Here is a 22,991-nt window from a genome sequence, read left to right on the forward strand (position 1 = left end):
AACTTGAGGACATTATGCTCAGTGACATAAACCAGTCACAAAAGGACGAACACTGTATGAGGTCTCTAGAGCAGTCAAAGTCCTGGAGATAGTAGGACGGTGGCCGCCAGGGGCTGGGGGAGGAGGGAGGGGGGAGTTAGTGTTTACTGGGGACAGAGTTTCAGTTTGGGAAGATGAAAAGTTTCTGTGGATGGATGGTGGGGCTGGTTGCACAACAGTGTGAATGTGCTTAGTGCCCCTGAACTGCACACTAAAAAATAGCTAAAATAGTAACTTTTATGTTATGTATAAATTTTACAATTAAAAAAAAAGAATGAGTAGTTGAAAACATCACCTGGATTTATTAACTAAATAGTACAATAAACTCACTTTCATACATTTTGGTTTTTTTTTCAAGTTAAAGCCTCAACCAAATCTGACACATGTCACTCTCTTTGGTCCTATTTTATGCAGATTCATTTCAGTGGATTTCCCAGGACCAAATATTACTGGAAAACAAGGACCCTTCTGCTCAGTTCAGGAGTCGCTATTTGGAGTCACCGGCCAGTCTTCGCCCACACAGACTACTGTAAAGGTAGAAGCCATACAACACGGTGGATGAGACAGGGTCCTTGGTTCCAACCCCAGCCTTGCCAATGAGGAACTGAGAGTGGGACTTGGCCCCCATTTTGCAGGTGGGCCACTGAAGCCAATGACCTCGGAGGTCCCCCCGTCTCTGCTTGGCTTCTCTTGATTAGGCCTCTGTGAGTATTCAGAGGAGCCAGCTTGGCCGGGAGCGGTGTTGGCCGCATGCATGTCAGGGAAACCAAGTTGCTGTTCCAGAGGGATTGGGACACGGGGACGAGGCACTACAGAGGGTCCTAGCAGGGTTTGTCAGGTGGATTCAGTGTCCCAAAGACTGCTGAGCCGAGCAAGAGGGGATCTGCGGGGCTGCACTCGGCGGGGGCATCGGCCACCTGTGGCCACCCAGCACCTCCCCTCCCCATGGGTAACAGCGCCCCCAACTGCCACCCAGGTACTTCACCTGCTCACCTACCCCTACGAAAAGCCGAGCATCTGCTCAGAGGAGGGCGGGGCACATGGCCCCTCCCCACACTAATTAGCATGATCCCGCCCCTGGCCACCGTGATTCACTGAGGCCTGCACAGGTAGCCAATGAGATGCACCCACCCGCTTGCTCCCTGCGTAGTGAGGTGTGAGGATGAGGTGGGGAGCTGTGACAGCCATTGGTGACTCCCAGGGGACCGCTTAGAGATGCAGGGGACTACAGATAGAGCCTAAAGATGACAATAGAAACGAGGTCCTTGATAACATTATTTGAGTTGCTGGATCAGGCTCTGCCTGAAGCCAGGGCTAACCCTGAACTTTTGTGTCTTCTGAGCCAGTAACTCTGACTGATTAAGTCTTGCGTTCAAGCTCCTCTAATGCAAGCTGAGAATGGAGATATGGTTTGGCAGCCGGCAACGTGAAAACCCCATAGGTGGGTATTCTTGTTTAAGCGTGAAACCATGTGAGGTTTCCAAAGGCTTGGGCCACAGCCTGAAGAAGAAAAGACACAAGGGCCACTGTTTGAAGACTCCAGGGTGGAGGCAAGTAGCCTTTATATGGCCCCAGAGAGTGGTGCTTGATCAGGATGAGGGGGAAGCAAAAGTGAGACTTGGAGAATCATAAGGAGGCAGTTTTAGCTCACTGTGAGGGAAAACTTTCTCACAGGGATTGCTGACCAAGAATGGAATGGGCTGTCTTGTGAGGTAATGAGCTTCATGGCAGAGGAGGTATGTAAGGAGGTCAGGACTTCAATGGCCTGAATTTTTTTTAAAGATTTTATTTATTTGTCAGAAGGAGAGAGAGAGAGAGTGAGTGAGCACAAGCAGGGGGAGTGGCAGGCAGAGGGAGAAGCAGGCTCCCCCACTGAGCAGGGAGCCCCATGTGGGGCTCGATCCCAGGACCCTGGGATCATGACCTGAGCCTAAGGCAGACGCTTAACCGACTGAGCCACCCAGGCGCCCCAATGGCTGGAATTTTGAATAGAGTTGGAGGTTGAACTCGACAATATCTACATCTTCCCACTATGAGATGTTGCTTCCCCCCACCTCCCACTAAATTATTTAAGGGCTTCAACAAGCAAAATGAGATGGAGGGGATAGCCCTTATTTAGAAGTTTCCTAGCATAAGCTCGCTCTGGCACACTGGTCCCTACACTTCCCGCAGCCCCACAGCCACTGGAGTCTTAGAAGCCCTGCTCCAAGTGCAACCTTCGGCATTAACAACAACTAAATCTTTCGCAGAGCGCGCAGTAGGTGCCAGGCACTGTTCTCAGTGCTTTAAACATTTTCCTCACAACAACGAGGTAGGTAGGTACTGCCATTCCCCAGGTCTTGCAGATGAGGAAGTGGAAGCACAGAGAGCCCGAGCAACCTGTTCAAGCCGCACAACTCAGGTCTGGAGGAGCTGGGATACCCGCTCAGGCCACTGGCTCCAGGCCCACACCTCAGTGGCCCTGCCCAGTGGGAGGGAAGCTTGGAAGACAAGGCTGCAATGACCCAGCCCAGCTGCCGTTCTCATTAGGTGACTACAGGTCACATGCAATGAAGTCAGGAAGAGGAAGCCACTGAGAAGAGTGTGGAGAGTGGGACAGATGAGGACACACTTCGGCATTTTCCAAGAAATAAAATGTGGCTGCAGAGAAACAGAGTTTCCCTGGGGAGACTGAGGGTGTGCTACTCATATCTAGTAATTGGTATTTAACCGAGTCTGTCATTACCCTGCTGATTCAATCTGTAGGATCATTCACATAATCACACAAATGTGCTGTAATATCTCCACCTTAATACAAAAACCCCAAACCAACCAAACAAAATAACCCTCCCCACCATATGGCTGCCCCCAGCTTCCACCCCTCTCTCTGTCTACTGTAGAGCAGAGCTTCTTGAGGGGTTGCCTCTGCTGTTCCAATCTCAGCTTGTCACCCGTCACTGCTGAGCTGCTAGACCCCAGTGGCTGCTTCTCAGTGCTCGTCTTGTTTGGCTGGTGACATTAAGACTACATTTCACAGGGCACACTTCACAGGGTACATTTCATAGTGCACATTTCATAGAGCACATTTCATGAACACTACTACACAGAAAGCAATGAACTCTACGACTCCCTCACCTGGTCACTTTCTTCCCGTGGCTTCCAGGAGACAGCTCCTCCCTCCCTGGCACGTCGCCTTGTCTACTTTGCCAGTTCCTCCTCCTCCCTATTCCTCTATGCTGCCTGCTGTGCCCTCAGCCTCCACCTGAGAACTTCTTTATTTATTTTATTATTTTTTTAAGATTTTATTTATTTATTTGACACAGACACAGCGAGAGAAGGAACACAAGTGGGGGAGTGGGAGAGGGAGAAGCAGGCTCCCGGCTGAGCAAGGAGCCCAATGCGGGACTCGATCCCAGGACCCTGGGATCATGACCTGAGCCGAAGGCAGACGCTTAACGACTGAGCCACCCAGGCGCCCTGAGAACTTCTTTATATCCATTCACTCTATAAAGGGTCTCAGCCAGTGCTGTGGCCTTTAGCACTGATGACTTCTAAATGTATCTCCAGCTCTGGCCTCTGGGATCCAGTTTTCTGACAACCTTACCCAGCTTAACTGCTGCCTTGGCATCTCCACCTGGATGTCCCACAGGCATTGCAGATGCCTCGTAGTGTCCTTGTCTTTCTCTGTCTGCTTCTCCTGCTTCCCCTCAGTGAAAAGCGCCATCGCCCACCTGGCCACCCAAAGCGGAGGTCATACCTGAGGATGGAGAGTCTGACCCTTCACTCAGGGCCCAGGCCAGGGGTGCTGCAGGGAGGCTGCTCGGCAAAGGGCCGTCATATCATGCTATTTTGTGGCCACTCCCTTGCCTGGGTTTGTGCAGGTGAGGACAGAAGTGGGAAGGAGGAGGAGGGGAGAAGGAGTGCAGCCCCTGCCCTCAGGGGACCTCTGGGTGACAGGGAGCCCAGAGCCTTCACTCTTCAGGGCCACACCCACTGGACTCAGGGCCAGACCCTCACATAGACAAGGAGGGCGCTGGGTCTGCAGGGTAGGGAAGATGTCCTAGAGGACTTGGGGACTTGGGGTTGAGTAGAATGAAAGAGGCTTGAGTGGAGGAGGAAAGGCAGCAGGTGTGTTTGGGGACAGATGGGGGCCAGCAGGGCTAGAGAAGAGGACTTACAGCAGATCAGAAAGGGCTGAACAGACCCTGACTGGGCACCCCAACTTTGGGCTGGGCCTTATGTGTGCTATTTTGGGTACTGCTCATCCCCTGGATTTATGAGACTGTTATCTCTCAGAGGAAGAAAAGGTTAAGTCACAGAGGTGGTTGGGGGCCAGCAGGGATCTGGACCTAAGTCCATCCTTCCAAAGCCTGAGCTTGTTCTCTTGCCCCATCCTTTATGTCACCAGGCCTTGGAAAATCCCACATATTATAGATGGTGGAAGCCAGTGGAGCTTTGCAGGTATGAGGTTGAACCATATGGAATTACTGGGTTTTGCTGCTTTTGACCTGCAAAAGGGCAATTTAAAATGGTTTGATCTGATAGGACATGTTTTTATAATGGTTCTTGATTGACTGGCTGCAAATATGTCACTTCAGTAGTGAGTATCCCAGTTTGTGAAAGGCTTTGTTAGAATTTCTGGGCGTAAGGGCTGCCTGGCTGGCTTAGTCAGTGGAGCATGTGACTCTCGATCTTGGGGTTGTGAGTTTGAGCCCCATGTTGGATGTAGAGATTACTTAGAAGTAAAAATTTTTCTAAAAAAGAAAAAGAGAAAAGGATTTTCTGGGCCTAGAAATCTGACAGCCATCCACCCTAGGACTGGACCATGTGGCCCAGTGGTTTAAGTAGGGTTTCCCATAAGAATGGGTCCCTAAGGTTGGCTCTGGGGAGGAGATGGAACTGCCTGGGGACAGGGCAGAGGGTCACCTGTGGCCTTGCTGAATGATCTGGGTGCTATGGCCCCTCGTGACCTGCAGGTCCAGCCTCCTTAAAAACGCCAGCCCCAAGGTCACAGAGCTGCATCATGTTACATCTCTCCTCTCCCCCCACTCCTGGGCCATCAGCACTTGCTGTCATGGTCATTTTTGGAAGACAGCTCTGACCCTGCTCCAAAGCCCTCTGTGGCTTCCCAGGGCCAGCCAGAAAAGTCCAGATCCCCTGATATTCTAGTCCCTCCATGGAAGAGTTTCTGAAGTTGCAAAGCAAAGATCCCAAGGAAGAAAGAACACATTTTGCTCAGGAGGGCCCTGTAGGGGGAGAGAAGTCCCTCTGCTCCCTTCCCACCCCCAGTCCCCTCTGTACTGCCAAAGGGAGCAGAGGTGAGCTCTGGCCCTGTCTCTCTTCCCTTCAAAATGCTCTCGGTGGCCATTCGAAAGAACTCCAATGTCCTAACACAACATTGAAGGTCCTCCAAGAACTGACCCAACCCTCCAGCCTCATCACTGGTGATGACCACTGGGCACAGCACAGCCAGACCACTGAACCTCCTGTGTGTCACCCTTGGGGCCTTCGCACATGACAAGCACAGCTAACACCTAAATGGCCTTACCGTGTGCCAGACACTGTACTGTTCTGAGTATTTTTGTGCTAACTCACCTACCCTCGCCAGCAACTCTAAGAAGGAATGATTCTTCTTGCTGCCATTTTACAGATGAGGAAACTGAGGTGCAGAGAACAGAGTAATTTGCCCAAGATCACACCGATTCCTCCATCTTCAATGTGCACCCCCTGTCTAGCAAGCTCTGTCTGGAAAATCCTACTGGCCCTTTGCTCTCCCCTCTCCAATGCAAATGCCACTTCCTCTCAGAACTCCCCTGTCTCTTGATTGGACTCCCAGAGCTCACATGCTCCCAGGTATCCTGTTAGGATCTGTGTCCCTCATCAGACAGGGATTTCCTCTGGGCATACAGCACAGGGACAGAGGGGCCCAGTAATAGTTGGTTGAATGAATCAATGAATGAAACCATTGGCAGTAGTGGGGGTGAGGAAGAAGAAGGTCAGGTCAGGCTCTGACAAATCCAGAGCCTGGATGGGGATCCCAGGTTCCCCCAACACCTTCTACTCTCAGATTATTCCCGAAAGGACAGAGAGAAGAGCATTCACTTTGTAGCCACAAGATCCCGGTGGCGTCTCAGCTCCAAAGCTTCCCAGCTCCCATCAGCTTTTCCTGTGGATCAGGGGCTAACCTCCCTGCCCACTTCACTGAGGGGCGGGCCCTCAAAGTGGGAGGATGATGTAGAGTTTCCTAAACTGCAGACGTTTTTGGTCACCGACCCTACTGCTTACTAATACAGATTTCCTTTAATAGGAAACATTATTACCAGTAGTGAAAAGCCAGTATCTTGTCATACATAGAAAGTAACCAGAGAAATACATAAAACAACAAAACAAAGTAAGTCATTTCTAGCAAGGCCTGCTTTTCTGTCTGCTCCCAACCCTGAGGCTGTTCTTTCTTCCTTAAAATGGGAAGAATTGCCAGTTCCAAACCAGGACTCAGAAGGCCCAGCATCCTTGCTCCATGTCTCCCTGGCCTGTGAGCCTTCCTGCACCTCTGTGCAACTCTCCTTTGGGAGCCATGGAGGAATCGGGGGGAGGGGGCACTCCTGGGACTGCAGAGGTGCCTGTCACTCAGCAGGCATTGGAGCAGGACCTCCCTCTCAGCTCCAGGCAGTTCTGGGGAGAAAGGTGGGCCCTGGAGGCTGCCCACGGTCTGCTTACACCCTCACACCCAGACAGACCTGAGTCCTTGTGTGCGGTCGGGCGTTGTCTCCAGCTGGTCACATCTGTGCGCTGCCCGGAGCCCGGGGTGAACCTCTAATGTCTCCCTCCTGTCAGAGGCTGACGGCTACATCTGGCCACCAGCCCAGCGGCTTACACAATCTGACAAAGGCCAGATGTTGCTCTTCCTCCCTTCCTCCAGTTCTGAGCTCCTGGCCCTTGGCTTCCGGGTCTCCAACAGACAGACCCCCCCCTTCTTGGGATCTGTGACACAGAGAGGGGTCTGGGGAGTGGCCAAATCTGGGTTGCACCCCACAGGACTATGGCTTTGCAGTGACCGCCCCCCCCAAGCCTTCATTTCATTCCCCCACTCACTCATCAGTAAACACAGAGGGGTCTTGGGTCCCATAAAGATGAAACAAAATAGCCAGCTGGTAAGGAATGCCCATGTCCACTGGCCTTCATTATGCTGTGTCCCAGTGGGTCTGCATGTCTACCTATCCATCTACCTGCCCATCTATTCACCTAGCTGGCCGGCCGGCCATCCATCCATCCATCCATCCATCCATCCATCCATCCATCCATCTGAATACATTTTCTTAGCCCTTATTTCACAACAGAGTTTTATAATACATATTTCAATATGTCTTCTAACGATGGGGAGCTCCTGCCTTCACCAGCATTCAAGGCCATTTGAGATGGCGCTCAGATGAACAGGTGCGTGTGCGTGTTTTAAAACAGCTAAGCATTTATTTTTAACACATATTAAAAAACAATTAGCAAGCACACCAAACAGTTTTAGTTTTACCTGTGTGACAGTGATATACCCTTCTTTTATTTTTATTTTTATTTTTTTAAAGATTGGATTTATTTATTTGAGAGAGAGGGAGAGGGAGAAGCAGGCTCCCCACTGAGCAGGGAGCTGGACATGGGGCTCGATCCCAGGATTCTGAGATCACGACCTGAGCCAAAGGGAGACGTTTAACCAACTGAGCCACCCAGGTGCCCCAATATACCATTCTTTTAAATAAATTTATTTAAGTAAAAAGAGTGAGATGATTTAAGGAAAAATGTTAATCAAGTAATAATAATACAGGTGCTATGCAGATACGGCAAAGAATGACACAGACCCTAGGAGAATGTCTGCAGCTTGGCAAACCCTCAGACACCAGCACACAGTGAGCTCCGGGTGCTTCGAGAGCTACACTCTTACCACCTCCGCCACTCATTTTGCTCCCCACTGGAGAGGACCCCCAACTCTGAGTATGGGCACCCTCTTCTTATAATGGATATTTTGGAATGTCCCTGTGTGATCCCAAAATGAGCTGGATAAATAATATACCCAATCTTCACAAATATTTTGAAACAATTAATGTGATGCTCTAACAGTGATCTAAAGGAAAAAGGAATTTTATGATATATATTTCAATATGTAAATATTCAGACATAATGATATTTTTAGATGCTTAAACCTACTTATAATGGCTAAGATTTTTTTTTTTTTTAAGATTTTATTTATTTATTTGACAGAGAGAGAGACAGCGAGAGCAGGAACACAAGCAGGGGGAGCGGGAGAGGGAGAAGCAGGCTCCCCGCAGAGCAGGGAGCCCAATGCGGGGCTCGATCCCAGGACCCTGAGATCATGACCTGAGCCGAAGGCAGACACTTAACGACTGAGCCACCCAGGCACCCCGGCTAAGATTTTTTTTTTAAATTGAAGTGTAACTGACACGCAGTGTTATATTAGTTTCAGGTGTCCAACATGGTGATTATACATTACGCTCGCTCAGCCACAGTGTAGCTCCCGTCTGTCACCATACAACATTTCTACAATACCATTGACTATATTCCCTGTGCTGTGCCATTCATCCGCTTGACTCACTCATTCCATAACTGGAAGCCTCTCCCTCCCACTCCCCTTCACCCATTTTGCCCATCCCCCACCCCTCCCCTCTGGCAACTATCAGTTTGTCCTCTGTATTTATGGGTCTGTTTCTGCTTTTGTTGTTGTTGTTGTTAAAATGGTCAAGTTTGAATTTGAGACTAGTAAGGTAATATTCAATCGCATATTGTTGACATTCTTTTCCTGTATTTGACATTTTGAAATAAGGGCTAAGAAAATATATTCAGATGGATAGATGGATAGATAGGCGAATGGATGGGTGGATAGATGGATAGATATGTAGACTCCCTGGGACACAGCATAATGAACGTCAGTGGACACAGGCATTCCTTATCAGCTGGTTAAGTGTTGTCAGCATCTATGATGTGACTCTGAAATGATGAGCAACTCTTGGAAAATTCCAAAGTATAACCTTCCCATTACTCACACAGCATTGCATTCTTGGAAAATCCATTGTACATTAAAACTATGCAAAAAATTATATTTTATAGGTAAAGCAGAGTTAGATTCTAGTCTTAGATCATTGTAGTGAAAGCAAGTTTTTCACACAATGAATGTACAGGGACATCTGGAAGTTGGGGGGGGGGTACAGGGCAATCCTGGGTTACACAGGACCTGTGGAGAGGCTTGTATCCCAAGTGTCAGGAACATTGTCCCCCTAGTCATTGAGACAAACACTCCCTCCACAAAAGTTCCCAGAACGTCCCTGGGGGAGATGTTGCTTCCAGAGACATGCCCTGTTGTAGACGCTGTCCCTGATCCTCTGTTCTAGCTTCATGTCCCACTGGCTAAGGCAGCCTCCACCCAAACCTAGCTTTAGGCTGCCTCGGGGGGTGGGTGGGGGGAGGACTGTGAGGTGCCCGGCCGATGGATTTGGACTTTGAAGCTGCTGGGTCAGCCACCTGGGCCACGCCCATGCCCTGGGGAAGCACCCAGGGTCTGTACCTGCCAGTGCCCACTGGCCTGCAGCCATCCTTGTCCCCCTCCCCACGTGGCCTCTGGGCTCAGAGAGCCACCAGGTTTGGGGATTGGCTTGTACCTGTTTACTCCTGGGCCAGCCTCTCAATCAAGGGGTGCCCTCATCAAGTCCCTTCCCCTCACTGAGACTCAACCTCCTCAGCTTTTATTTTTTTTTATTTTTAATTTTTTTAAATATTTTATTTATTTATTTGACAGAGAGATAGAGAGCACAAGTAGGCAGAGAGAGAGGGAGAAGCAGACTCTCCGCTGAGCAGGGAGCCCAACGTGGCTCGATCCCAGGACCCCGGGATCATGACCCGAGCCAAAGGCAGCCGCTTAACTGACTGAGCCACCCAGGCGCCCCCCTCCCCAGCTTTTAAATGGGGACATCGCCCCCGCTCATGGACGAAAGTTGGGGCTAAGTGAAGGATTCATGTGCCTGGCACACGGTGGGCACACAACTCTTGTTAGTTCCCATCCTCTGTTCACAACTGCCTCCTTCTCTAGTCATTTTGTTTCCCAAAAACCTCAGATAGATGCTTGAGTGCAGGTATAGTCCCACAGTTTCTTAATCTGATCTGTGCCGTTGAATATGACAGCCACTAGTCACACTGAGCTACTGAAATTTAAACTCATTGTAGTGAAATAAAACTAAAGATTCATTTCCTCAGCCATGCTAGCCACGTATCAAGTGCTCAGTAGCCCCGTGGGGCTTACAGCTACCATACTGGACAGTGCAGAGGTAGGCCATTTCCATGATCACAGAAAGTTCTGTCGGACAGCTCTGAGATTATGTTAAAAGGGGAAGTAATAGTCCATAGTCATTTTGTCTGGAACTGTAATTCTCACTTGTAAGCCACTATTCAATTCACTATTTATGTTGGTGCAGTGACAATTCTGCCTAAGTTGCAATTATCTGAACCTAGAACTTGCCGCCGCTGTAGCATAAACACAAAATATATCACGAGTGAGGTTCCTGCCATAATCCCAGTGCATCCCTCTCTACTTAAGAGAAAACTTGAGCTGGGTCCCCATCTATACCACCTGAAGGGGTGGATCCTCAATAAAGAACTAAATGTGAAGGGCAGAATTAAAATAGAACATACAGCAGGATGAATAGCCTTCAAACCTAGGGGTGGGGGACAGCTCAAATCAAAACTCAAAAGCCAAATCAGAAGGTCCAAAGCGTTTGGTGAATTGCATTACATCAAAGAAGACATGGGAGCCAGCTGGTGTATCTTGGCTAAATTCTGTCTAAGCCTCCCACAACCCAGCAATTCCTCCCCGGGGTATATTTTCTGGGGGAAGTTTCCACACCCATCTGCAAGGTGGCATGGTGGAGGATGCTCATCAGTGTCACGTGCAGATGCAGGAGCTGGGAGGCCGCTCCAGGGTTGGGTGGGTGTCCGCCTCTGGGATTGGGTGGGAAACTCACCAGAAGGAGAAGCAGGGGACAGACATGCACATAACCAGTGCCCCTGAAACATGCAGCGCCGAGTGAAGAATGCAAGAAACGGAGTGAGGCATAGAGTGCAGTGCCATTATGGAAAGAGAACATAGACACGAAACCACGCGTTTTGCAAGGACACAGCAACACGAAGATACACAGAACTCACACGAGAACGGTTGTCTATAGCTCAGATAGGGAAAGGGGAAGAAAAGGGGGAAAAATCCATTCCTACCCCTGCTCCAGCCCAAGTCTCCCACTCAGGATGCAGAAGTTTCCAAATGTCAGAATAAGTGTTCACCAATGACCAGCACATTATTATTTCACACAGGGGCTGGCAAACTTTTCCCAAAGAGGGCCACGTAGTGAATATTTCGGGCTTAGCAGCCCATGTGGTCACTGTTGCAATGACTCAGTGCTGCTTTTCTGGTGCGAAAGCATACAGAGAGGAATGAACGTGGCTGTGTTCCAATAGAACTTGATTTACGGGTACTGAAATTTGAAGTTCATGAAATTCTTCTGTGTCAGGAATATTGTTCCTTTTTGAGTTTTCCCAACCATTTTTTTTTAAGTTTTTTTTTTTTTAATTAATTTATTTGACAGAGAGACAGCACAAGTAGGCAGAGCGGCAGGCAGTGGGAAAGGGAGAAGCAGGCTCTCTGCTGAGCAGGGAGCCCGATGCGGGGCTCGATGCCAGGACCCTGGGATCATGACCTGAGCCGAAGGCAGCCGCTTAACTGACTGAGCCACCCAGGCACCCCTTTCCCAACCATTTTAAAAGGTTAAAATCATAGTTTCTATCAGATACAAAAATAGGCCTAGGGCTAGATTTGGCCCACGGGCCATAGTTTGCGAACCCCTGATTTAACGAACTTTTGCCCCCAGTGGATAGAATTTAGTCCAGGGAAAACATGTTTAATCAGCGTGGTGGACTGAGGTCTCACCTTTGCTCCTAAGGCCAGCCAGCCAGCCCCTTCTGGATTTGCTAAGAGCACTGAATGAGGATATGGAGCGAAGCAACCATCTGGCAGGGGCCAGAAAGCCACACTGAGCAGAGTGCAGTACGCCTGTCTGGGTCAGCAGGAGGGAGGGATGTTGTTTATAGCTGATACGCTAAGGGAGTGGGTGGCTGACGGTCTGTGGGATGCACGTTCACACACAGGTGCAGGCTCATGTGAACTCACTGGTGGCGTCTGATGGCATGGGGCATGAGCTGCGGGTGGCAGGAGGGCACCCCAGTAGCCTGCTCCCGGACCAGCTGGGTCTGCCCTGCCTTGCTTTTGGCCCGAGTCTGGCCCTCCAACCTGCCCATTGACTGTGCTGACCCCTGACACCCTCCCAAAGAATTCCCTTCCTGCTTCAGTGAGCCGGTGTTATTTCCTGTTGTTTGCGACATGGACCCCTGGCTGGTATGGCCTTGAGCAACTCATGTCACCCTTCTAAACTTTACCTTTCCAAAAAAAAAAAAAAGTCTTACTGTGGTGCACACCATGGTTACTGCAGGGTGGACAGAATTTCTAGGAATGACTCAAAGTTCCACACCGTAATTCCTGCAGTTCGTGAATGGGGGGAGGTGTCACTCCCGTGATGGTGTTATGTTATATGGTATAGCTGATCTCAAGGGGGTTATTGTTCCCACCTAGTCACATGAGTCCCTTTAAAAACAGAGAGCTCGGGGCGCCTGGGTGGCTCAGTCGTTGAGCATCTGCCTTCGGCTCAGGTCATGATCCCAGGGTCCTGGGATCGAGTCCCACATCGGGCTCCTTGCTCAGCTTCTCAGCTTCTCCCTCTCCCTCTGTCCCACCTCCTGCTCATGCTCTCTATGTCTCTCTCTCAAAGAAAGAAAGAAAGAATCTTAAAAAACATAAAAATAAATAAAAACAGAGAGCTCTCTTGGCTGGCACAAGAAAGGTCGTCAGGGAGATCTGAAGCATGAGAAGGACTGGGGTCCTTGCTGGCTGGAAGGTGAATGGGGCCATGTGAAGTGGAGTGTGGAGAGTGACCCCAGGGCCTGACAGCCAGCAAGGAAATGGGGATCTCAGTCCTACAACCAAAAGGAACCTAATTCTGCCAATGCCTGAGTTTGGAAACACACCCCGGAGCCTCTATACCTGGCCAATGACACCTTGATTTCAGCCTTGTGAGAGCCCAGGGAGAACCAAGCCAAGCCTTCCTGGACTTCTGGCCTACACAGTGTGAGATCATAAGTGGGTGTTGTTTTAAGCCACTAAGTTTGTGGTAATTTGTTATAATTGCATAGAAACCAAACACAACTGCACAAACAGACACACCCATCTGCCTTCATGGCACACACAACCTCAATTATACTTTCAGGCATACAGTGGTCATGTGCTTCTAGAGAAGAGATCTGATTGGTCTGTGCTGATCATGATGATTCCTTCCCTTTACCAAGGATTAGTTTAGGGATAGGCATGTGATGTGCTTCTGGCCAATGAGAGGGGAGGCGAAGTCTTCCAGGAGGATCTCTGGGAAAAGGGAGGTCCAAGGAAGAAGTTATGTTTCCGTCTGTGGACGTGGCAGTGATAACTGAGGCCATGGCAGTTATATTGTGACCATGAGGGATTTGCTGACAGGCCAAGATGACAAACTGAGGAAGACAGTGTGGGAAGATGAAGAACTGTATCCTTGCATGGGCACCTGGGTGGCTCAGTTGGTTAAGCCTCTGACTCTTGATTTTGGCTCATAAGGTCATGACCTCAGGGTCCTAAGATTGAGCCCTGCATTGGGCTCTGAGCTCAGCAGGGAGTCTGCTTAAGATTCTCTCCCTCTCCCTCTGCCCTTCCCCACCACTCTCTCTCTCTCTCTCAAATAAATAAATCTTAAAAGAAAAAAAAAAAAGAACTATATCCTTGCAGACATCACTGAGCTGCGAAGAACCTGTTTTCCCCTGGATTTCTCATCCATGATCATCAGTGTCCTTAAGATTTAAGCTGTTTGGAGTTGGGTTTTCTTTTCTTTTCTTTTCTTTTCTTTTTAAGATTTTATTTATTTATTTGAGAGAGAGCACAAGAGGTGGGGAGGGGCAGAGGGAGAAACGGACTCCCCACTGAGCAAGGAGCCCCATGTGGGGCTTGATCCCAGGACCCTGAGATCATGACCTGAGCCGAAGGCAGGCGCTTAACCGACTGAGTCACCCGGGGCGCCCCTGGACTTGGGTTTTCTGTTTCCTGCAGCCTAAAGAGTTATTACTGAAAATGGCTCACAGCGCTGCTTGGGGGTTAAATGAGGTCGTGTACGTGAAGTCCTTAGCACAGTGCCTCATGCCCAGCAGGTGCCCAGAAATGCCGGCCTTGTCCTTAGTGCTGCTCCCCTCTGCCTCCGCCCTGGGGTGAGTCACTGTGGGGGGTGAGCTGGAGGAGCGGGGCCAGTGGGGAGTATCGATCGGTGTCTCTGTCTGTAGCCGTAGCGTTGTCTCAAGAGCTTTCTCGCAAGGAAGTGGCTTCTATGGTTGGGGGGCTGGCTCAGCCAGGGTGAAATCCAGAGGAGGGGGAGGTCACAGGCAGGCTGGGCACAGGCAGAACCCCTTCTCTTTTTCAGGGGAGTCCTCAGTCTTGCTTTAAAGGCCTTTCAAATGACAAAATCGGGCCCACCCAGATTATCCAGGATACTCCCCCTCACTGCAAGTCAGCTGATTATGGACTTAAATAACATTTGCAAAATGCCTTCACAGCAAGTGTAGATTCATGTTTGGACAACTTGAGGCTGTCACTGAGTGACACATTGAGGTGACACATCAGAAGACCATCACCATGTCTCCCCCCACACACACACCTCCCCCCATAACCCCCGGCTCAGCTTTCTCTAGAATGGATGGACAGTGTCACTTGCGTTTGCTTCTCTTTCTGCTTTCAGCCACCCAAGCCACTCAGGCACTCTGTGAGCTTTGGGAAGCTGCAGGGCGGACAGGACACCCAGAGCCTGGCCAGGGCCCGCTGAGGGGCGGCGGCTGCCAGGCAGCCGGCCAGGCCCCGGAGCCCGCCCTGGAGGGCCTGGGGGCTTGAGCACCATGCTTCCTTTGCTGCGTGGCGTTTCCTGAGCGAAGCCTCCTCGCAGGAAAAGGAGACTCGCATGTGAAAACAAGAGAACAACAGTAGGAAGAAGAGCTTGAGAGGGGGGCCGTGGAGGGCGAGCTGAAAATAAATCATGAAGAGGGGAGTGTGGGCCAGTCCTCAGGGGCCTCCAGGCCTGGGAAGTGCTCTCCATGGCCCCTCATCTCTGGCTCCCACTTGCCTTTACTGGGGTGGGGGGCAGGTGCAAGGGGACCCATTGGTCTCCAGAGGCGTCTGCCAGCCTGGCTGCTAATTTCATTCTGTGATTCATCGGACAGACGCATTACTGAGCCTGCTGTTGCCCTGGGTGTGAGAGATACTGCACTTAGCAGCAGAACAGCCCTGACCTCATGGAATTTACCTTCCCCTGGGGGACGCAGACATGAATGAAGTCATCACAAAAATACATTAAGGACGGAAAAGGCCAGGGGCTGTGAGAGATGGCAGGGGCGCAGACTTGATGGGGCTGAGGCCTCTGGAAAAGTGAGCCCTGGCGGAGGAGACCGGCAGTATGGACATGAGTTAGGCGGGGCAGGCCCAACAGCGGGCAGGAACTGAAGGCCCGAGGAGCAGTGGGTCGCTGTGGCCAGAGCGGTGTGCACAGCGGGCAGAGTGGAAGACGCCGGGGCCGGATCCGTGGGCTGCGGCCAGATCACTCAGGGCCACGACGGTTACTGCGAGGAGGCCAATGTTTATTCTAAGGGCAACAGGAAGCTACGAGGTTAGATGTGGGTTTAGAAAAGCTCCCTCCCACCCCAGGCCACTTTGTGGCCAGTGGACTGGTGGGGAGCTAGGGACAGCCATCACATCCGGGCTGGTGCTGGCGCCCAGCGGGTGGCGGGGGCGGCTGGAGGGGGGCAGGCAGGTTGGAGACTTGGCAGGGACTCAGAGGGGTTGGCTCTGAGATCCCAGCGCAAATGTTACCTCCTCAAGGAAGCCTCCTGCCGTGAACTGAATTCATATGGAGTCCTCACCCCCCAGCACCTCAGAAAGTGACTGTATTTGGAGACAGGGTCTTTACAAAGGTGATCAAGTTCAAATGAGGTCACTGGGGTGGCCCTAATTCAATCTGACTCGTGTCTTTATAAGAAGAAGACATTCATTAGGACACAGACGCACAGCAGGAGGACTATGTGAGGACACAGGGAGCGGACAGCCATCTGCACGGCCAGGCGGGAGGCCGGAACACAGTCTCCCACAGAGCCTCCAGAAGGATCCACCCCTCCTGACCCCTGGCTCCGGGACTTCCGGCCTCCAGAACTGTGAGACACCCATGTCTGTTTAAGCCAGCCAGCCCGTGGTGTTCGTCATGCAGCCAGGCTGACTGATACACTTAGTGCCACAGTCAAGCAGCCTCCCCGACCTCACCCAGCCGTCACTGCTCCTGTTTACTGCCACCCACTCGTTGACTGTCTCCCCCAGCCAGGAGGTCAGTCCCATGAGGGCAGAGACTTCGTCTTGGTCATGGCGGCCAGCACAGCATCAGCGCTCTCTGGGCATGCAACAAAATTTGGGTGAATGAAGAAAAGTCAGAAGTTATTTCTGACAGAAATTGTGACGCGACCAAGTGAAGAATCTCTGTCTCCCACCCTTACTGGGTCTCTCACTGCTGTTGGCCCCAAGCTTCTCCAAGTCACCTCAGCCCTCTCAGGAGAAGTGTCCCCTCCATCCCTCATTCAGAGCAGACAATGGGAAACCCCATATGTTTCTGACGGTCCATGCACCTGACAGTCAGGAGGAAACCCTCATCCTTCCTGGGCTTGGCCCTCTGCTGGGCTCAGTGGCAGCAGGGACAGTAAAGTGGGGCACTGGGTGCCATCGCTGCCCACAAGAAGCTCCCAGTCTACGGAGAGTCCACCCTCCTCCCTTACGCCATGTGACACAGGCCTGGTCAATCACAGAAACTGGTCCAGAGTAGTTACACGACCCCCACCTGGGCCAATCAGCACATTCCTTGTCCCTGGTGTCCATGATTGATTCAAGGATGGGCATAATCATATCAGGATAATCAAAGCTAATCTAAGGATTTTGTTGGAACTACTGGAAAAGAAAAGCTCTTTCTCTTGGGGATGATTGGGAGCATGGGAACTCATCCTGTGTTGGCAGCTGTCTGCTCCCATATAGGAAGAATGTCTGAATGTGGAGCCAACTAGAGGAAAGCAGAGATAAGAGATAGAGAGATTCCATGTGTCATTGTTTGGGCTCCTAAATCCAGCCATGCCTGAAGCCATACTCTCAACCTTATGAGTAGATAATGCCCCCCCCCCAGGTTTATTTACTTATTTTGAGAAAGAGGTGAGAGGGGGAGGGGGAGAGGGAGGAAGAATTTCCAGCAGACTCCCCACTGAGTGCAGAGCCTGACACAGGGCTCTATCTCAGGACCCTGACCGAGATCATGACCTGAGCTGAAACCAAGAGTCAGATGCTCAACTGACTGAGCCACCCAGACACACCAGTGCTCCCCCCCTTTAAAATATAAGGCAGTTTGGGTTTAGTTTCAGTCATTAGCAACAAGTTTCCAATATAATACAGATCTCCCTCTACCTTCAAAAAAGCATGCATTTATTTCTCACCATTTCCCCTACACAAGAGCACCTTGATTATCTGTACCCCAGGTCATCCCATCAGAACATTCTGGAGACCATGGTGCCCACTCCCTCATGTGCTCCAGGGTTTCTCTGGCTTGGGTCTCAGGCAGAAGCCATCTCTACCACCCAAAACTCGAGGCCAGGCAATGTCAGAATCCTGGCCCTGGAGCAGCAAGGCATGGCAGGCCTCCACCCAGGCACTGGCCTCTTCTTCCAGTGTTTCCTTGTGGGTAGGCAGCACATTCTTATGTGGATGGGCCCACCCTAGACGAGGGGAACTATCCACATGTACCAGGGCCTCTGACTCTCTGGAACATCACTGCACTACACTACACAACAAACTGCCAAAAAATTTCCAACATCTGGCTCTGAGGCCCAAACATCCGCTTTTTCGTTTCCCCTTTGCTTGGTGCCATGTTACAGCGTTTATACTTCTTTTGCTTCCAGAAAGGAAATTCATGGGCTGGACATTTGCTGGTTTTGTCTGACCTGTGTCCTTCCGTCTCCTGGCAACAGCCCTCTTGTCGCTTTGAGGAGCGGCCCCGCCCCCATCTCTCCCAGACTGCAGGGTGGCGGGTGTGCTCTGGCCATGGCCAGATGGCGTATGCCAGCACCCTGGCCTCAGGCATCCCAGCACTGGGGCTGTCACCCAGGCTGGGTCAGCCGCACTCTTCCCTGGGACTTTATGCACAGGTGCTGGAAAGCAGTAGATTGGGTCACCGAATTTGAAAAGTGATGAATCTGGGGTCACTGCAGCCCTGTTCCCCACCATGTGGAGCACGAGTGAGGAAAGCCAGGTGGGGACAAGCAGAGATATAGGATGCATGGAATGTGCCAGTGGCATGGGGCTTTCAGCCTGCTCCAGAGTGTGGAGCGGACACATGAATGTTCCTCTCAGGTGAGAAGGCCCCCCCACACTAGAGGGCCAACCCCTGACATTGACATCCGTGAGTGCTAAGTATGTGCCAGGCACGATGTGAAGTGCTTTTTAGATCCTGTTTAATTCTTACCTCATGATCTAGGCACTAAAATTAACCCCATTTTCCAGATGAGGAAACTAAGGCACAAACAGGTCGAATCAGAGTTTCTCAAGAAGTGTCAAGGCACCAAAGAAAAGAGACAGCATATCGAGGTAAGTGGACAAGGTGGGTCATGGCCAAAGGCGACTGGTCCAGCACCTCAGGCTGCCCTGGGTCCTATGTGGCTGGCTCTGACCTGGGGACCCTGGTCCACTTGGAACCCATCTGCATGCCTCAGGCCACCCACCCGGCGTGGAACAGGACAAGCTGGGACTTGAAAGCTGGGGATCTCAGAGCCCAGCCCCTAATCTAACCACAGAGACATGGGAACTTCAGCTTGTTCCAAACCACCCAAGGGAAGCAGCACAGACAGCCTTAGACTCCGGTACACTCGAGGGCTGTGCCCTCTCCTACTGGGTGACCTTGGGCAGATCACTGTCCCTCTGTGGGCTCCAGCTTCCTCTCCTAAGGACACATCTGCAGCATGCATTAGCTGGTACCATCCAGATCCATCTCCCTGGTAGGGGCACAAAGCCCCAGACCCTGGGCTGTCAGCCAAAAGTGTGGGCTGAGCTCTGTTCTCAGAGAAATCCGGCTGGGGGCATGCATTTGAATGAAGGTAGATGTCCCTGGGAGATACTGTTGATCAAAGAACGCCACAGTTCCTCTGCCTTGCTGTCTCCATTCTTGGGGCTGAAAAGGCCTCCCCCATTCTCCGGGCCTTTCTGCCTCTCTGTGACCCCGCTCTGGCCATGGTGTTCACATAGACATCCACTAGTGGTTTCTGGGCAGGTTTTGCTTTTCTGGATAGAAAAGAACAAGATGTCCCCCTTCCTTCCACCTTCAATAGGGTTGTGGAGTCCACATGTCTGAAGGAACACTGTGAAGACTCATGAGAGCCACTTCCGGACTTCTAGGCGAGGAGAGGACAAGGAACCCCAATGTATTCAAACCACTGTTAGGTGAGTTCTCGGCAGCTTGCAGCTGAAAACATCCCTACCTGACAAACCCACCACTAGGGACAACTTCCTGGCTGCCCGCAGAATGGCACCCTTACACAGGGGTGGTGTGACGGCCTGCAATGCCGGGCCAGAGTGCATCACCTGCGGACGATGTGGCAAGAGGCGTCAGGGAAGCCGTACGATATCGTACCTGGAGCTTGAATCTAGATCCAGGTGGTGTGGTTTGCTAAGGACGGCTTTGCAAACTCTGGCTGCAATTTCAGAGGGAGGTAGCTAGGGGAGAAAAGGTTTGGTGACCCCCCTCCACCCCTGCCACCGACTCAAGGCTTCACGTGCTCTGGCAGGACCCCGACCAGTCGGGAGAATCCACACTCACGGGACACTGCCCACCCTCCTCGGGCTGTGCCCGGTGGTATCCTTTGCTGAAATGGGCTCCTTTGAGTTTGTCGCTGTAAACACAACCCGTGTAAGATTCGTGAAGCAGAATGCTCATGTCCTCTGACCTCTGAGGTCTGAGCTCTCCATCTATTCCATGCTTTTCTAGCATGTCCGCAATTATATTGGAGTGCCGTGTTAATACCCAATGTTAACACAGATGTGAAATTCAGATGTGTCTGCTCTACCCAGTTCCCTAACCCACCGTGAGGTGAGAATATCAAGACTTGTTCTGGGTCCCGTTGCTGGCTCCTCTACCCAGAGGCAAGTCCTCCTTGTCAGTGAAACACCGTATCTGGCTCTAAAGTCTGTTTCAGCCCGCAAATCCTAAGGTTCCATCCTTGCAGAAGGCTCTGTCTTGGAATAGATAACAGCAGGCCCGAGGCTCCCCCCAGCTCCTGGCAAGGCCTCCAGGTATGGGGCTGCTGGTCTATCCCTTCTCAGGTGCTGGAGGTCAGGCCCTGCGTCTTCTCTCTCCGGACCCAGATACAGCCTCCTCACCTGCCTCCTTGCCTCTAGTCGTCCCTCCTGCCTGATCTGTCCTCCACACACAGCCAGAGGGGTCTCCGTGAAGCTCAAATCTGATTACTTTTCTCCTTGCATAGCCCTTCTCTGTCTCCCTTGTTGTCTGGGGTAAAGGCCTCATGTTCAGCCTGGTACTCAGATCCTTCGCCACCCCCTGCCTGCCTTCCAGCTTCCGCGCCTGCCACTTTCCACTTCAAACCCTCCACCACAGTAAGCCTTTCTGTTCCCAGGAGGCACCAGGGCCCTTCACATCTCTAAGCCCTTGTATTCACTGCAACCTGCATTTGCAATGCCTGAGAAAACTCCTACTCATCCTTCAACACCCAGCTTGGATGATGGCATTCCCCCAAGAGATGTCCTGACCCCTAGCCAGTCATTTATGCCACCTCTGTGCTTGTCTACACTCTGCAACTTTGTTAGTGTCCTGTCTACAATCGGCTGAGACTGTCCATTGTTTGCTGGGGGTCTCCAGAGACGGAAGGCTCTCTAGGGGCCGGACTCCGTGAATAGTAACAATACCAACCACCACCACCATTACCATTGATGAGGGATCAATAATAATAATTTCTAATATTTATTAAGCATTTTCTCAGTGCTAAGCACTATTCTAGGTGCTTTATATGTATTAGCATTCTGAATCTTCAAATACCCTAGGAAGTGGATTAGTAATATTCTCCTCACCCCCATTTTACAGATGAGGAAACCGAAGCTCACAAAATGAGAATAACTTGCTGCAGGTCACACTCCCAGAGCTGTACTTCCAGCTACTGCACTCCACCGTCTGCCCATGTCTCACTGGATATTCACCCCCAGACCCAGAAGAACAGAACCCCACGCCTACTTTGTGAATGAGGAGATAGGGGCTCACAGACAGAAAGGGAAGGGCTCAAAGCCCCACAGGAACTATGTGGAAAAACTGGGATTCCAAAGCAGGTAAGGCTGGGCCTCCTGAGTCTGGGCCCCGACCTGCCACGCCCATCTCCGTGGGGGAGGGGTCCCAGGCCAGAGCGTGCAGCCGGTGCCTGGCCAGCTGCCCCTCTGTGAGCCCCGGGTATGATCCCTGAGAGAAAGGCCTCAGTTCCCACCAGCGGCCACCCACACACCTGCTTCCAAGACTAATGGAATCCGTGACCAGACGCCTCCCAGCTCCAGATGGTGCTCCATGCCCCACTGCCCCGCCTCTGCCTGTCTGCTTCCCTCCCTCCCCTGACCTGCTGACTTTGCCCCCCCTTCCCCAAGGTCAGGCTGGGCTGCTGCAATGGGGCAGAAGAAAGGAGGTGTCCCTCCGATGGCCTCATCTTTGTGTCCCCTCCACAGTGGCCTCCTTGGTGGCTGGCCAAATGAGCTGTCCTCCTACCCGCACCCCCCCCCAAGCCTTTTCATCTTTCTATTCCAGACAACAAAGCCACGGAGGCCAGGCGGAGGCCCCTCCTCCCTGCTCCAGCTGAGCTTGGTTTTTCAGTCTCCTTTTATGTGAGTTTGAGCCCAGCCCCTGCCCAGGGGTGTTGGCCCCAGGCTGCCTGCCCAGGTGTCCTGAAGGCCCAGCTGCCCCTCAGCGCAAAGCCAAGGCAGGCGCAGCAGGCAAATGGCCAAGACACCGGGGCTTCGAGAGAAGGTGGAGATGCCCACAAACCCCCAGTCGCCGGAGTCAAGGGCAGATCCTCCAGGAGCACCACTCCTCCTGAAGCAGGATCTGTCCACTGGACCACTCACTCAGGGCTCACCTTGTGCTGGAGTCCCACATGCCCACACCTTCCTCACCAAGACATGTTTGGGGTCAGTGTCCACCTGCATGCTCAAGCGTCCATTCATTCGCCATCTTGGGAGCCCGGGGCTGGGTGCTGGCCTAAAGAAATGCCACACGGGCTACCTTGGTGAGGGTGCAGAGTACCCCTAGCCACCCTAAAGCGTTCAGCAACCTGGAAAAGCCAACTTTGAGACAAGCCTGTTCTGCGTCTAACCAGGCTTTCTCCTGGGGCCTCCACCATCCAGGAAGGCTCCAGCTGCCACAGGTGGCCTGTTTTTAGAGACAAGAAAAGGGATTTGGGCCACAAGCTCCAGAGAGAGGCAAGGGTGGGGGGCGTGTGCTGTTTAACACACATGGGCTATGCTCCCTTTGATTCTCCTGGGAAGAGCTCAGTCCTAGAGTTCAATGGGGCTGGCTGTGGCTCCAGCAGGGGGTATGTGACCAAGGTTTTCACCAATCAGAATATCAAATTGTCTTGGCCCCCCTGATGCGTTCAGGGATGAACATGTGTCCAAGTTGGTTCAATAATTTCCAGTTCCAGGAATTCCATGGGATGGCTCAGATGAGAGATAATCTTTCTACCAGACTTGGAGCTTTGAA

General features: G+C 51.6%; 1 protein-coding gene and 1 long non-coding RNA gene across 3 annotated transcripts in view; one reads left to right on the forward strand and one right to left on the reverse strand.

Moving 5' to 3' along the window:
• Positions 1 to 22,991, reverse strand: part of EFCC1 (EF-hand and coiled-coil domain containing 1) — a 51,570-nt gene that overhangs the window by 20,452 nt on the left and 8,127 nt on the right. The gene's annotated exons all lie outside the window — the stretch shown is intronic.
• Positions 480 to 22,210, forward strand: LOC129045401 (uncharacterized). Its single transcript, XR_008505099.2, has 4 exons — positions 480 to 743; positions 18,752 to 18,835; positions 19,573 to 19,684; positions 21,339 to 22,210. It is a non-coding gene; the product is annotated as an uncharacterized LOC129045401 (long non-coding RNA).

Source organism: Mirounga angustirostris, unplaced genomic scaffold (genome assembly GCF_029215605.1).
Source record: "Mirounga angustirostris isolate CCGP_5_RB_7025 unplaced genomic scaffold, mMirAng1.0.hap1 SCAF_1, whole genome shotgun sequence".
Taxonomy (NCBI): Eukaryota; Metazoa; Chordata; class Mammalia; order Carnivora; family Phocidae; genus Mirounga; species Mirounga angustirostris.